Source organism: Melozone crissalis, unplaced genomic scaffold (genome assembly GCF_028551555.1).
Source record: "Melozone crissalis strain CALT ecotype California unplaced genomic scaffold, PUWL_Pcris_2 ptg000027l_1, whole genome shotgun sequence".
Lineage (NCBI taxonomy): Eukaryota > Metazoa > Chordata > Aves > Passeriformes > Passerellidae > Melozone > Melozone crissalis.
Genome location: NW_026535805.1, coordinates 43,192,469 through 43,208,583, shown reverse-complemented (window position 1 = coordinate 43,208,583; position 16,115 = coordinate 43,192,469). Strand labels below are relative to the sequence as shown.

At 36.9% G+C, this 16,115-nt stretch overlaps 1 protein-coding gene across 5 annotated transcripts in view; it reads right to left on the bottom strand.

The window, feature by feature from the left end:
* Window positions 1-16,115, bottom strand: part of PTPRK (protein tyrosine phosphatase receptor type K) — a 296,457-nt gene that overhangs the window by 143,295 nt on the left and 137,047 nt on the right. The gene's annotated exons all lie outside the window — the stretch shown is intronic.

Here is a 16,115-nt window from a genome sequence, read left to right as displayed (position 1 = left end):
ACTTCTAAAACTCGAATTTAAACTTACAAAATGAATAAAACTACAATTAAAAGAAAAATGACAGTTGAGGAAGAGGAAAAGGCTGAGTGGCAACATAAACACTTGAGAGGAGTATATGGTGAAACAAAGTACAGATGGTTTTATGTTAGATCCCCTCCCTTTGGACCAGCTGAAGTTGAGTAATGTTTCAAATGTAGGATATTCACAATATTGTAATTTAAATTACAAGAGCAAGGAAACAAAATCTATACAGAATTACTTCTACTTAATAAAATATGCAAAGCTAAATTTTTTTCTAGTGTCAATTATATTGGCATGCTTGGTAGCAAACATTTTTAAATTAAATGAGCTTTTCAACTTAAACAGTAACTGCAAGAGTGTAAGAAAATGCAGCCTTATAGGCTGTCACAAGAAATACCTTGAAGTTAGCACTTTATTTAATTATACAAATGTGTAATATGAAATCGATTTCTTGTGCACTGTATTAGTGCCTTGCTTATTGCAAAATACTTTTGTATTGCTTTTGTCAACATAAATTAGACTTAAACAATTTTTTCCAACACTCTTAAATTAAATTGTGGTCTTCGCAAGTATAATATTAAAACAATGAATTAAGCTTCTGAATTCCATAAAATCATTTTATTTCCTTTATATTCTATAACGGAACCTTAAAAATCAAAATAGTTTTTAAAAGATACCTTCAATAAACAGCATCATGAGCAACTGAGCTATCAATTTGAAATTAAAAAAAAATTAAAAGGAGAAATTTGCATCCCATCTATAAAAACTTTACAATGTGCAGCAACTCTTTATTCATTAAAAATCAAACAGCAGAGAGAATGCTACCAGCAATTAATTTTCGGCACAGCTTGCATTATCATTTCAAGGTCAGGTTTCATTGGCCATGCCTCAGTGGGAGCTTGGTTTTGAGATCACTAAACACTGCTCGCAAGGGAAACATCATTAAACGCGTACTTGGAAAAGTGAAATTCCTTGCAATAGAAACAACTGAAAAACTCTGCGATCCTGCCTAGACCCTTTCGCCCTCCAGAGAGAAACAGGTGTCTTTCAGTAAGCATTCATGAGCTGCCAGAGATATGTGTGATGGAATACTTGAGTCTACCCTCAAAAACAGTTTGACCTTCTGACCACAGATCCAAAGACTGGTCCAGTTCTTATGACATCAGATGAAAACACAAAACCAGTGACCAGTACTTTCAGGAAGAATTAAGAGTAGGACACCTAAGAAGCAAATTACACACCAAGGGGGCTGGACGGAAAAGAAAGAGCAGTGACTCTTGGGCCCTGCAGAGATCAGCAGCAATCGTGACAGACAAAATTACTTCACTGCATGCATCACGCAAGGAAGTCCAACTTCTTCAATATCAGTGGTTGGGATACTCAAACTGCAAGCATACTTTCCATCTTCAACTTTCTACTTCTTCCATACTTATAAATTTTTTCCAACTTTCAAAATGCACTTATTTGTAATTTATATTCGTTTCTTACCCTTATTTTATCTTCACCTCTAACTTCTTAACACAACTTTTAAGATTAAGCAGTGCTTTCTCTCTCACCATAGGCCATCCTTACAATGCAGGGAGCTCCAAATAGTAAGGTGAATTCAGGTTGCTACAGACATCCAGGTAGCTGGTATCATTTATGTACCCCTCTCACCCGACTGATTGAGACAAAAAGAGTCCTATGATGACAATGTAGAAATATGTACTGAAAGTAAGTGGCTGCTTCTTTGCAAATGATTCCTGGCAAGAACATACAGTTTTGTCTGTTTTTTCAAAATCAGAAAATACAACAGGTATGGATTTTTTTGCCTTTGTATCTATTGTAATACAATGGGAAAGAGAAAAATACTTCTAACCATCTGCCTGGTTATTAAAGACACTAGAACAATTTACAGAAAAATGTTCCAGTATGTTGAAACCATTTTATTCTTTACAAAGCTATCAGAATATTTTTTTCTGAAATTGATATATATTTCAACACATCTATGTGTTTATGTGCATATACACAGTTTTAAATCTCAAAACAAAGGTTTCTCCATTTCTTTCAAATACTTTTTCAGAAAATACTGCCAGAAACACCTATGAGCGGTGATGAACATTTGCTAGCAACTTCTGGAAGCAATCAGGGACTGCAAGATTTCAATTCAGTGCTGCAGCCCAAACTAGTTAGATATTGCCCTGCCTTTGAACACAAAAGAGAATATCAGTCTGCCTTTTTTTCTTTTTCTTTTTTCCTGTCTAAAGCAGCTAAGCAAGAAAGACTGATTTTTGAAGCATGTATTCCACCATGACTCATTCAGGAGCTGTTGATGTTGGTTCTTCCATCTATGCCATGAAATATTTCACTGCAGAAGGTAGATGAGAAAACGTATGATCCCTCATTGTTCCATGCTGTTCCTTGACCCCAGCCCTCAAGGATGCCTTGCCTGCTCCTGCCTCTCAGTTACAGCAGTGCATGCCAGACATTCAAAGGCAGAAGTGCAGCAGAATTTTGCCAGGGACAGGCTGGCTCTTGTGTCCTGCAGTGCCTCAATCTCTTCCCCAGCTTTACAGTACATTAGATCTCTACTGATACATTGGTGTCTCACCACTTTCATCTCTTGTGGTCCCTTAAACCCACAGGAGGCTGCACACTATGCATTTTCCCTGTAGGACACGGGAAGCCAGGAACAGCCTCTGCACATGAGCAGCCTCACAGAGGAAGAAACAGAGTGCACCAAGGTCCATGGTGCAACACGAGCTGAATGGCACGGCTTAGAGGCAGCTGGGAGAGGGGAATGTCAGTAGCTATTGTGGTAGTAAAGTTTAACAACTAGCTCATTCCTAAGAAAATCTAAGATAGCAGAGAGCATTTCAATCCCTCTCTTGCTTTCCTCTACTTTTTATTTTAAAATAGGAAATGCTGTCCTCTTGCATAAGGACATAATCTCTTTCTCCATAGCAGAGGATGGGGTGAAGGGGCTTTGGTAAGAAAATGTTGGCTTCACCACTTCTGGGATTTTCTCTGTCAGTGTGTAACTGTCAAGGGCGCAGCATGATCCTTCAGAAAAACCAAAAGGCCTCAGGGCCAGCAGCTGGAGAGGATGAAGTCAATAAATTGGCACACACAGAGCAGTGCCACAAACACAAATCCAGAAGTTACAGAATGCTAGAAAGGGAATGGATTTAGAGATGCTCTGTGAAGACCACAAAACAGCAACAAAAAACGTAGGGATCAATGAAAAGGACACCAATATTGCAAGCCCTAAGGATAAGAAGCCGCAGGGAAACAAACTTGGTCATCTCTGTCTTTACATCCAAGATCTCGAGTGGAAGGGGAAAGACTTTAGATGACAAGCAAAATTTTGTAGCCTTCTCAAGAGCTGAAGGGCTACTTCTTCTAATGCAATTTATCTTGCAAGACAAAGGTGAAGCTTGCTGCAAAGAAAGCTTCTACACATGCAGGTTTAAGAAACATCAGAATAATGCTCCAAAATGTGCAAACTCAAGCAATTTAGGAGTTTGCATCTTTCATGCATTTTAAGGGAAATAATTCTCTTTTAAATGTCAAAACATATTTTTTATTAATTTTCTTTTTCTAGAACTGCCAGAAGAAACTTTCAAGTGAACGAACTTGAAGGGTCTTCATGTCTACTATTGTTGTTTATAGCAAATTATATGCAAAAAACCTATATTGCAGTAAAAGAGCAAAATAAAGTATTTAAAAGTTCAGAAATCCCACATTTGAGATATCAGTAACAACCTTCATTCAATTTCCTTATGCATATGAATTATATTATTATTGTCCTTGAGGCAAGATGGAAAAATCTGTACATAAAAATACAATGTCAACTAATGTAGGTGGCACAGGCTAAAAAAAAAATCTATAAATACAACCATATATAGTTTTTTCTTGAACTCTTTGCATACAGATTTTAAATAATCAAACTACGTCAGAAAAGGCAAAGAATGTACTTTACTGACAGTTGTAGGCACAAGTAATTGCTGCAGCACTGGTGTCTTGCTGTACGAGTCCTCCCTCGTACAAAATATACATAAATTTTATGTATATTTTGTACATAAAAGCACATGGTCCACCAGGCATTCGTCAGAGAACATCATGAAAGGTTTGCCTGGCCTGTGAGCTACTCATGTTTGCCAAATATGAACTTAATAATCTACCATATGATCCAGAATATGGTAGGGCAATTTATCAGTTTTCTGTATTGATGCAGTCAGCTAAGGAAAAACGTACATGACTGCTTTAAAATTAGAAAAACAGAAGCAGAAGGATAAAAAATAGATATTGAGTTACTAAAAAAGTTTCTATGAATATGCATAAGATATTGAGTATTTAAAACGTTCTTATAGCTGACTCAGTATCTGAATTTTTCAAATACTTCAGATTTCATATAAATTAGTGGGTTGTCCATTATACCACAGATTAAGAAAAATCAGTAGGTTCCAGGATGGTACTGACAATGAAGGATGTTCTTTATTTTCCTTATTTTCATACATGATAACAATTTCAACTTATAAGAATTCTAACCATTGCAACATCGTATTTCTCTACTCAGAATCAAAACAAGTTTAGTAGAAAATATATTTCACCAATGTGCAGAATACCAGAATGACAGTGGATATTGTAATAGGCAGGCAGGACCTGATTAATACAAAAGATGTAGAGACTATCAGCTACTGCAAGTATAGGCTCCCACTAAAAAAAAAAAAAAAAAAACCACAAAAAAAAAAACCAAAAAGAAGCACAAAATCCTGCCATAAAACTCAGCATGTGCTGGATTTCCACACTCCTGGGAATACAGTGGAAAAAGAATGACTGCCTCTCTCCAAGGTATTATGGGAATTAGCACACAGCTAACAGGACACTCGGATCAGACTGGAAAGGGACTGCAAAAGAGGAACCAGTTTGAAGAACTGCTTGTGGTTTCACTGATTTCCTAACTGGCAATAACTTACAAGCTACAAGAAACAAAGCCTCTCTCCTCTAGCATATCCTGGGCACCTCTGCAACCAGCATCAAAGGAAACTGGATAACCATTTCCACATTTCAGTCAGTGTACAAAGCCCATTCACTATACATCAGTTGAGCTTGAGCAGAGAAACAACTTGACAAGACAAGCTGAAGCAATACGTGTCAAAGAGATTGAATTCCAGTTTCATATTTATACAGAAGAAGACAGTGCATGATTATTGCTTGGAGCGTGTGGTTGTTTAGGGGATAATGGTAGTACCTTAACACTGAGCAGTAATGGAAATTGTCTGTCTTGTTCTCATTCTTTCTGAGACAGTCACTTGTGATATGTCTTGTTACAGTGCCAGGTCATTTCTCTCTTCAGGGTCCTTAAATATCACCTGTCCAAGTTGACAATACATCTCTCCAATGATGGCATTATGCTTTGTCCCTTGCTAAATAGCTAGACACTCACTTTACCAAGGATGAAAAGTCACACTTTACTTGCAGAAATTAAAATATTAGAGGCTGGACACTATATCAGAGCTCTGCTTCCCAATGCTGCCTCTCTGCAAGGATGCTCAGACCTCAGTATCGAGACATCTCAGTGTGCCCAGGCCCATGTCCTCCTTTATGCTCTTGTTTATTATAAAGGGGACTGCTCCTAATGTTGCTAAATTCAAAGAAATTGATTGAATTGTTACATTTTCAAACAACAAAATGTATATACTGTGACTCTCATATGTTTTAAATGCCATCGTGTTCACCGAGGGGAACATCTATTACAGAAGCTGCAGTTCTTCCAGTACTGTTCTGTGCAGAAAACAACTCAGAAAAAACAGACTTTTAGCACCAGAGACAAAAGAGTTTCTTCATGAGCTGTCAGCTCTATATTTAACCCCCACTACAAGTCCACATCAGATGGAGTAAGACATAGCATGAAACAGAAATAAGGATGCTGATAATAACAGTAAGATATTTAAACACAGATTTTGTGCAATTCAAGGCTGAAAAAACAGATTCCAAATGCTACATAAATTTGAGATTTTTTTTTGCAACTATAGTTCTTTACTACAATTGCTGCATATTTGTTTCCTAGCCTGTGTTATGGTGTAGACAGGCAGAAAGAAGCCTGCCCATCATACCTGAGCACTTTACACAGACCTACCAGAACAGAATTGCTGCTCTTCAGAGATGGATAAAACACACATAGGCACATGTGTCTACAGAGAGAATAATGTAAAGCATCCAAGCGTTTTAGGACAACAAAACGCATAATAGGAGCATCTGATATTTTCTAGTTTAAGTCTATTCACAAGGCAGACTTCCAGAGTGCCCTGTAAGATTATGGCTTCCACAGAACCTGCACCCCATGGGATGCAGCAGCCCAGCTCAAGCCTCAACCACGGACCCACAACATGTCTATTTCTAACAGATCTTTAAATCACCTGGAGCCATCACAGAAATTATTGTACAGACTTAGAATTCCCACCTTAAACTTGCAAATCCTTTCTTAAACGCAGAGACAGTAAGCTGATTTGTGAAAGCAATATTGAAGAGTGATAGCACTTTTTTTCCCACTGTGGGATCAGATCAGATTAACACAGGAGAAAAAACTCTACATTTGTGAACTGCCTTAATTTAATGCACATGACAACTAGTAAATTCAGGACTAAATAATTCAAAGAAAGGCATAAACATCATGGTTTATTGATTTCTACTCAATCGTGTTGTTGTGTGTATTTTTTCTCATTTTATAAAGTATGTGCATATGCTCTGATTATGCCCCTCAGTTAAGTGACTATGAAAAATGTCTGCCATCTTAACTTGTTTTTCAAACACACATTCCCCACCTTTTCCAAGTACTGCTAAGCAAGATAAGTCACATCTAAAAAACTTTTTACTTGTTTCTTTTCTGTGGAGGTTCTTATACTATATTCATCCCCATATGAACTGCAAACCTACAAGCATATTATGTCATATGAATAATTTCGACAACATATTCATTCCCTCATCCGCTGTTTAGGCAGAAGCACCATATTTCCTTTAAACTTTTAAATTCTGTTTCAAGGCTGAAGGGAAGAAATAGCTGGGGCTGAAGGGGGGAGATATGGTTGTGTTAAATAAGGAACAAGAAAAACCAAACATGAAATGCTGAGCATCAGAAAAGAAAACTTGGTAATGGTAACCTAAGAAATCATCGAGTTGAAGTGGCAGACACACACAGAAAAAAAAGAACATGCTTCACTTGCATGATCCTTAATTATGGCTATTCAGCTGATAACAGACAAGGGCTAAGCCAGAAAAAAACCAAAACAACTTCAGGAATAAATTGACCTCCACTGATTTCAATATAGTATTTTTATTTTATTCTTCACACACTCCCTATCCAGCCCTTATTATATCAAACCCAACACCAAAAGTCAACTCTGCATGGACAGACAAAGAGCTCTTGGTCACACTAATATAGACACTCTTGCTCTTGTCTGAATACAGACACTACATCAGTGATAAAACTTATCACCGAATGAATAAAAATGTCACCCCTTACATATGACCTTTATTGTATAAGATTCTCATCACAAAATATTTAGCATTCAGACAGATAAATTCAAGATCTCATTGCAGCTAGCACAATAAAAGCAAGAAAAGTGCTTGCCCAGAAAAAAAATCATGTGTGGTAAATAAATTTGAGAAAAATTGCTGGGGAAACATTCATAACCAACCCTGCTCTCCAAACAGCAATGAGACACCAAAGTGAACTTATTTGTCAAAGGTGATGCCAAAGGCCATAAACAGAGAGCAGGTTTCTTGAATTGCAGTTCTGCACTGTCTTCAAAGGTCATTACTTTAAGGAAACTTGGTACAGCTCAACTGGATTATTTATTTGTAATCATCTAAGCTACCACAGGTTGTGAACTGTGAATAGAGCACATCATATTCCCAGTGGGTGCTCATGCTCTGACATTTCAGCCTAATTGTTAGAGTTCATTTTGCAGACAAAAGAAGGTACATGGTTAAATATATTTTCTCCAATCCCTATCATTGAGCACAATTTCTCTAAAATAAAGGTAATAAACTGCAAAATATGTACTTATGGTACTGTAAGAGTATCCGAAATGTTTAATTATCTGAATGATAATTTAGCATGTGTCTTTTCCAAGGGTAATGAAATAGCTTTTAGCAATTAATGACCTGAAAAACAAAATGCATAAAATGAAATAGTTTTCAAAGGTAACCTGAAATGAAAAATAATAGTACACAAAGGAATAAAAGGCTTATGCTGTTGATTTGGAGATGTGAAACAAAGAAAATAAATTTCAATCCCCCCAAGGAATTACTGCCTAAATCATGTCTGTATCTCTAAATTCAATATTAATTCTGGTCACATCACATATAAACAAGATTTTGTTTCCAGATTTCAATTTTCAGCCAGATATTTTTTATTTTGGTTTTCTAGTCCTCCTGAAAACAAACTCTTGACAATGCCGTACCTTTAATTCCATAGAACAGGATGCTACACAGATTTGGAGAGGGGTTGGAGAGATGGAGATAAAAGACTTGGGCCAGAAGAAAACTAATTTGGTTAGCAATTTCATGATTAGACCTTCAAAAGCTTTAAAACATTCTCCAATGCTAAGGAAAGAGTGAGAAATTTTGCTGTGGTTTACAAGCCAAGAACTACAGGACCTCTTCTAGTTCCAGTGCCTAAGTCTCAGCCCTAATGGTCCATGATTTTCAGATCTCTTTTCCCTCTCTGTACATAAAGACTACTTTTTTTTATTGCACTGCAAATCTTGTACTTGAAACATAGATAAGATTCAGCCAATTCAAACCACTGTAAATTAGAACTCAAGTCTTTTTTCAAGTGGCTTTTTTTTCTACCAGTTTCATAATATGTAATACTTTATCATAGTTACATTTTCTTTATAAATTACATGGAACTGCTCCTGATAGGGCACAAACAGAAGAGTTTATTCAATTAATCCATAAAGCCAGTTTAGGTAGATAAGCCAGTTCTTCTCCATTTGAGTTGATTTTATTCTGGTTTCTTAATCAAAATGCCTTATATCAAATTAAATGCATTAGAGAAAAACAATATCAGCTTTATTAACCAAATCTGTAATTTAATTTTTAAAAAATCAAGTTATTCTGACAAGAGCATTCTATAAATCTGTTGACTGTCACTAATTATATTAATTCCTTAATTCTTAATTAATCAAGCTTGTTATTGGCTGTTCCATTATTCTATTCAGAATTAAAGTCAAGATGACAAGCTTTTAATTAGGTGAACCTAAGCCTTCAGTATTTTTAATGTTTGTTTTTCAAGAGATCTGCAGCTTTCTAGGACTGCTCCAGATGTTTATTTGAAAACAGCAAACAGAACCAGGTAGCATGTATATACTATGTTACCTGGTTTTGTCAAACAAAACCAGGTAACATTGTATATACACATTATCTGGTTTTGTTTCCTGTTTTCAAGAGCATTGACAAGTCATTTTTAGGTTTCTGGACCTACTGATCATCTGAGGTGTAACTTGACATCAATTGCTGCTTAATATGCTCTTCAACTCATTGTTAAAATGGATGCTATTTCATTACCATTCCATACAAAAGCATCACATGGTCCATTCTCTCTCTCAGCACCAGCAGGAGGATTTACTGAGAAATAAAGTGAAGAGAGTGAAATTCACTCAGTTCTGCTTCATGCAGTCTAGGTTCAAATTAGGTAAAAAGAATTATGCTGCTCACTATTAAAATGAAACAAAGTTTAAAAAAATAAAAAGCAAACAAGAATTAAATAAAAATCTAATATTTCTCTAGCAGAGGAAAGCCCAAAGAATTGATGCCTGTAAGAACCAGGGCTTTTGGGAAGAATGACATGATATCTCTTTGTAACGGCTTTGGGGAGAGGGGGGACAGGAAAAATATTGAATGGGGGGGAGAGAAAAAATATTGAATGCATTTGGTAAATATCATCAACATCCCCTGCCACAGCACAGCCTGCTGGTTCTGCTTTCCTCTTCCACCCTTCCACTCTTGCTACTCACAGCCCTCCATATCTAATCCACACTACTCTGCCAAAAGTGCCAAAATAACTGAAAAATTAGTATGCTTCCAAAACACTTTAGTACTGCAATGATCAGAACAACTTAAAAAAAACTTATTAAAATTTCCCCTGATTAATTTTTAATAGACTGATAAATGAAAATACAATAAAAGCCAGTCTCATAAATGTTTGTTTTATTTACGTACTTACCAACTCTCAAACACTGTAAAATTAATATTGTATTCCTGAACAGTTGAGAGACCTTAATTATAAAACCAAACTGAAGCATCAAACACACTAATCAATCATGCTAAAAAATTAAATTATTATTTCAGCTGAAATTAAAAGTAGAAGTCACAGTTCAAAAAAAAGAGCTGCAGTCTTCTAAAAGGGAAAGACTATCTCAACCTGCAGTCATGTTTTTAAGAAGCAGACACAGACCAAAAATCTGTTAACATCAGTTCCCCAACTTTGCAGAAGCTCTAATCAGGCTATGAGTTATCTGGCCTGGGTGCACTCACAGCACTTTCAAGTGCTGCAATATGAATTATTGCCCACATCCATTCTTTTACAGCTGGAATGGGCACTGTGGATTAATGTACTGCAATATATTTTCTTGCCACAGACAGTGCTCCTCTCGGAAGTGTGATCTATTGACTAGTTACATGCACTTTGGATAAATCATGGCTGTCTCAGTGCCGTGGCAGGCTCTGCTCTGGGAAAAGCCACCAAACAAACCAAGGTGAGGCAAGAGATGGAGAAACTGCTTGAGAGACATGGGAGCTCTGTCTGGTGATGGGAGCTGCCCCTTTTCCTCCCCCTGCCTCTACCACACAGTGAAGGGGTATCCTGACCTCATGTCCTTCACCAAAAAGAGGCGGTAACTTTAACCAAAGCCTTTGCACCAAACCCTTGACTGACCATTGTGTCAAGTGCCAATGACCACAACCATGTCTTGCTGTAGGTTACTTGTGCCTCCTTAGCCACTGCTAGAGACTTCAAAAAGAAGGCAGAAGAGGCCACTGCACACAACAGAGGCTTTGAAATGTGGGTGGCCATGCCAGAGGAGTCCACTTACCCAAGTGTGCTATACTAACTCTAAGTGAAGGGCATCAGAGTGATTTACTGCTGAACATGATACTATACTATAAAAAACTAGCCACGAACAAAATTCTTCCCAAAAATGAAGCAGGAGAGAAATCAGGGAGCCCATGCCTTGTGTAACATGGCACTCACAATATTGCAGGAAGAAAGTTTCCTGTTAGTGCAGAGGGAACTCACAGCTGCAAGTACCATATAAATTATACTAAGCAAGGCTGAATACAGCAAACAAAAAAAGTTGAAAACTAATTTAGGGGAGGTCAGTGTCTGAACTTGCAGTTTACTGCCAATTCAACTGAGTCATCAGCATTGCACTCCTTTGAAAAAGATGATACCATGCTTAATTTACACAATCTGACAAGAACTTGGCTGGGCAATCTGCCTGGTCTCTTGCTAGGTAAGTCAGTGCACTACAGTCCTTTCTTATGGATATAAGCATCATTAGGATTCTATATGTGGGATGGGTATCTCAGCAGTGGCAAGCAGCACAATAAGCAGAGCATGGTTGCTGGTGTCAGATGATGGTCCAAATCAGATGGCTCTTCTACAGCATGCCTTCTCAATTACAATTCTAGTATTCAGTCTTAACAGGAGTATGATGAAGTTCCTCAGTCCAGACTTTGTCTATTGTTTTAATATCTCCCTGCTCCACCTCCCCAAATACAACCCAGTTGATAAACCTATACGGAACAAGACTGGTGCATTTGGAATCTGAGAGCAAGATCTTAAATGGTTCCAATTGCTACCTGGCCAAAAGCCCAGAAACAGTCACAAGTGCCAAACACATTTGTAAAAACAACAGCAACTTATAAATATTGGTGTAATGAGGGTTCTTCTGGAACGAAAAATGTAAAATAATTTTTAAAATATCATATTAATTTATGTTCAAGTTGTTCCTCTTTAGTTTATTTCAAAATGCATTCAAACCATAACCAACAAAAATATGAGCAATAAAAACAGGTAATTTAAGCACTCAAAATGTATTCACATTGTCCTTGAACCTATAGTCTAAGCCCATAATAATATCTACTTTGAGGGAAATAAGATAAAAACTGTACTTGAAATACAAAGAGAGCCATTTTTCTGTACAGGTAAAAATTTCTCTCTGTCACCATTAAAAAAAAAAAAAAGTTGAAAATTATGCACTTATCTGTATTTTTATTATTTTAACCAATGGCAGTTGCACTACTGCAAGGGACACTAATGAAGAGCACAGCTTATCTGTTCAGTGCTGTATATTGCAGGAGCCTTCCGTGATGTTGACTCTACTCAATTTTATAAACACATTGCCTCATATTCCAATATCCTAAATTCTCTTGTACAGCACACTGCAACGCTTATAAAACCAGGTCCTCACCCTAAACCCTCTGCCTTGGCTCTGCAAGAGTAAAAGGCAACAAACACAGAGTGAAGTAGCACTGTGCACATCCCACATCAGCACATCCAGATTCTATACTAAAATTCCTTCTCACTTCACTCCTTTTAAAAATAATTTACAATTTTTATGTAACCACAACAACATTTTAGTTCTCCAGATAGTCATGCAGGGTCACTTTCTCAATGGCAACCTCTCTGGGGTCCCTCAGTTATAAATTCCAAGACAATGATCTAAAGCCCTTGAGCTTCCTTTTGTCTTTCAATATTTTTCCATACTTTGCTTTTTTTTTGTTTGTTAGAGGAGAACTCAGCAGTATCCTGCACTCTGTATATATTGTTTCTGAAATTAATACATGTAGAAACTGCACACAAACATTTTGCATTTGAAAAGGCAGCAGAAAGCAGCCCAGCTCCCAGGCCCAACTGCAGGTGTTCATGTGCTAGAACTGCATCGCTTAACCAGCATCTCCTGCTCTGGTGCTTTGAGGCTGGCTGTTACCAATAGCAGGTGTCTATGACGGATAAAGATTTTCAACAATGAAATAACAATAATGACAATAGTAATAATAATATCATTGATAAATATTTTTCCTTTCTCGGCTCTGCTAGAGCTATAAAGCTTCCCCCCTGTCCTTACTCATTTCATTATCAGGACCAAAAAATGAAAACACACAGCACTATTTTCTCCAACTGTTTCACAATTCTTCATGTTTTTCTGAAAAATCACACCTTGTGTTGAACTTCAGTAAAGTAGGAGCAAGCAATTCCACTGTGTACATATATTAAGCTCTGGACAGGCTGAACTATTGACCTCCTTTGCTGCCAAAATATCAGTAAATCATAAAACTGAGCTGTGAGCTGTTACTCAGAAGCAGCAGCCAACATTAAGAGAACAACTTCTAATTTAGAGTTGAAAAAGCAGGCTAAGTGCACAATTTTAGATCATCACGTATTTCCTACACCCTGCCCCTCTCCCTTATCCCCTCAAGGGAAGAAAGGCAATAACAACTCAGAGGATACTCAGAAGGACAACACACCCCAGAGCCACAGAAAACAGCTTCAAGGATTACTTCTGGTTAAAGTGTTACTCTCTGCCTTTTGTTTTGGTGTTAGAATCCTGGAGAAGTGAATAATCTGAACAATGACCCCAGGCAAGAGGTGAAGTCAGAATGAAATAAAGCTCAGGTGTCCTGTGAGGACTGAGGGGGAGGCAGTACCTTTCAGCATCAGCAGCTGAGAACACAATGCCTCGGTCATGCCATCATGGGTGGTGCTTAAAAGAGGAAATAACAAAGCACACACCTGGCTCTTACAGAGGGTAATGTAAGAAAATAGTGTTTTTCTTCAGATGTGTCAGTCTTCAGCCATTTAAAAACACTCAATGGTTTCACATATTTGATTGCTCAGCACTATCTTTAATCACAGACTGATAAAACAACACATCTAACTAAATGCTTTCACTTCAGCGCAGGAAAGATTACCTGGGAAATGCCGGGTAGACAAACAGGCTGTCAGAGGACTTAACTAGTGGAAGAATTATCCCTTCATTAAAGAACAATTTTTTTTTTTAGCATTAGTGGAAACATTTAGTAAATGAGTAACCAGACACTAGTTTTGCAATGAGGAAGACAGAAAATGATCTAAATACCTAATAATAAAAGTGCACTTTTGACAATGAGATAAGTATGATCATCACTCAAATCACTAAGGAGTAGAATGCATCTCCAGCTAAGCAGAGGACAACCGATCAATAATATGTTATTAAGAAATAGCATGAAATTATAAATACTGAATGAATTATGGGGAAAAGGTATTTGAAACTTCATTTGAAAACAATGTTGATATTTGCTTAAGCATTAAACAGAGAGCAGAATAATAGCTTATTCTCATTATTTTTTCAGCGAGTTTGCTGTTGCTGCTTGGAATGTAAACTTTAATCCTTACAAGCTCATCAGATCAACATTCACTAATGCACACTTTCTAATCTGTATAGAGAGCAGTCAAACTTCACGTTAAAAATTAATTTATTTTCCACCATTCCATCTGATACTGAGCAGATAATCAATTATAACTTATTTCAGAATTTGAACTAGTGTGTGTAAAACTCGTGGAAAGAAAAGGTTGACAAAGAGCATTGACAGAAAAGAGAGTATCTGTCTGAAAAATAAGTGAGCTTGTCAGAAATGAGAATTAGGAATAATTGAAGAAACTCCAGAAAGAAGATATTGCTGCAGAGATGTCATCTAATACAGCACAGTAAATCACCTGCCAGTCACTGGTACAATACCGGCAGCAGCAGATACTGCAGGGTGAGATATTCCATTATTACCTTTGCCTTTTCTTATAAATCTTTGCTTTGGAAGAGACTAATTTTGATGCTTTTAATTTGCCTTTTAAAAGCAAAATATTAGTATATTCAACCAAAAAGAAATCACATTGACAAGGACCTGGAATTATCTATCAGAAGCCTTGGGAGAACACTGCAGAAAAGGAAGGTCTGTCTCATTTTCCAGACAGGTGAGGAGGCAGCAAGGCATTCAATCTGGTTCTGTCCCTGACTCATCCCTGATGATGTGCACAATATTTCAGTCTTCACAAATCCTTGTTGACACACCTTCTTCTAGCTGAAACTAGCTAGTAGTAACAATTATTTGCCTTCACTTTAATGAAATAGGAAGAATCGGTCTCACTGCAAGGTAAACAGCTTAAAATTTTATTATTAAAATTATGCACGCTGTCACAGAAAGCTCAGAATTTTCTTCTCAAGTATTTTTTTGATCTGCTTAATTTCATAGTCGATTAAATTGAGTTGAATTTTTTTCTCAAGCCAGATTAGATTTTGGAGCCTTATATGTGAATGTTAAAAAAAATTAAAAATAAAAACACACCCACAATAACATGATTTCCCCAATGAGGTTTCTAAAAATGTGTCATATAATTACTTCCTTTCACACAAAAAATCTTTACTCTGTCACAACCTGGGTAAATTAAATTACTTTTCTTCAAGTGCTATGAAAACAACCTGAACATTTCAATTTGCTAGTCTCAGCTCAGCCTCTTTAAAACAGAAGCAGTTTTCCAATTCCTACTTTTTCAGACAAATGTCTAAGCCAATTCTGTGCAATAAACCAATACTTTAACCCTACTTAGATCTCAAAGACCGACATCTTAACTGAGATAGACACGTAGATCTTTCTACTTCACTGGAAAGACAGACTAAATTATAAATACAATCACAAACTCCAAAAGGTGCCTTCAGCTGGGTCTTACTCCAGCTTCATGTATCAGCTTCTAACAGTACTGTGAGAAACTTTAAAAAAAGATTCTCTAATTTTCTGGAATTCATAGCCACTGACCTAGTCTGCTAGAATTCCTGGCTTCTGGTCCAGACCCTGACACTCTTCCTTAAGTAAACAAAGTGAGCATTCATCCATCAGAGATCTGTCTTCAACTTGAGGAAAAAAACTATTTATATTTCTGATTCACATATGCCTATATATACATGACATGAAAACCTGCGACTCCAGCTTGTCCTTCTGATTACTTTAATGCAGTTGTGAATAGATGGTTATCAACACTCTTTGCTAAATCAAATACTGTGCCAAATTTAAAA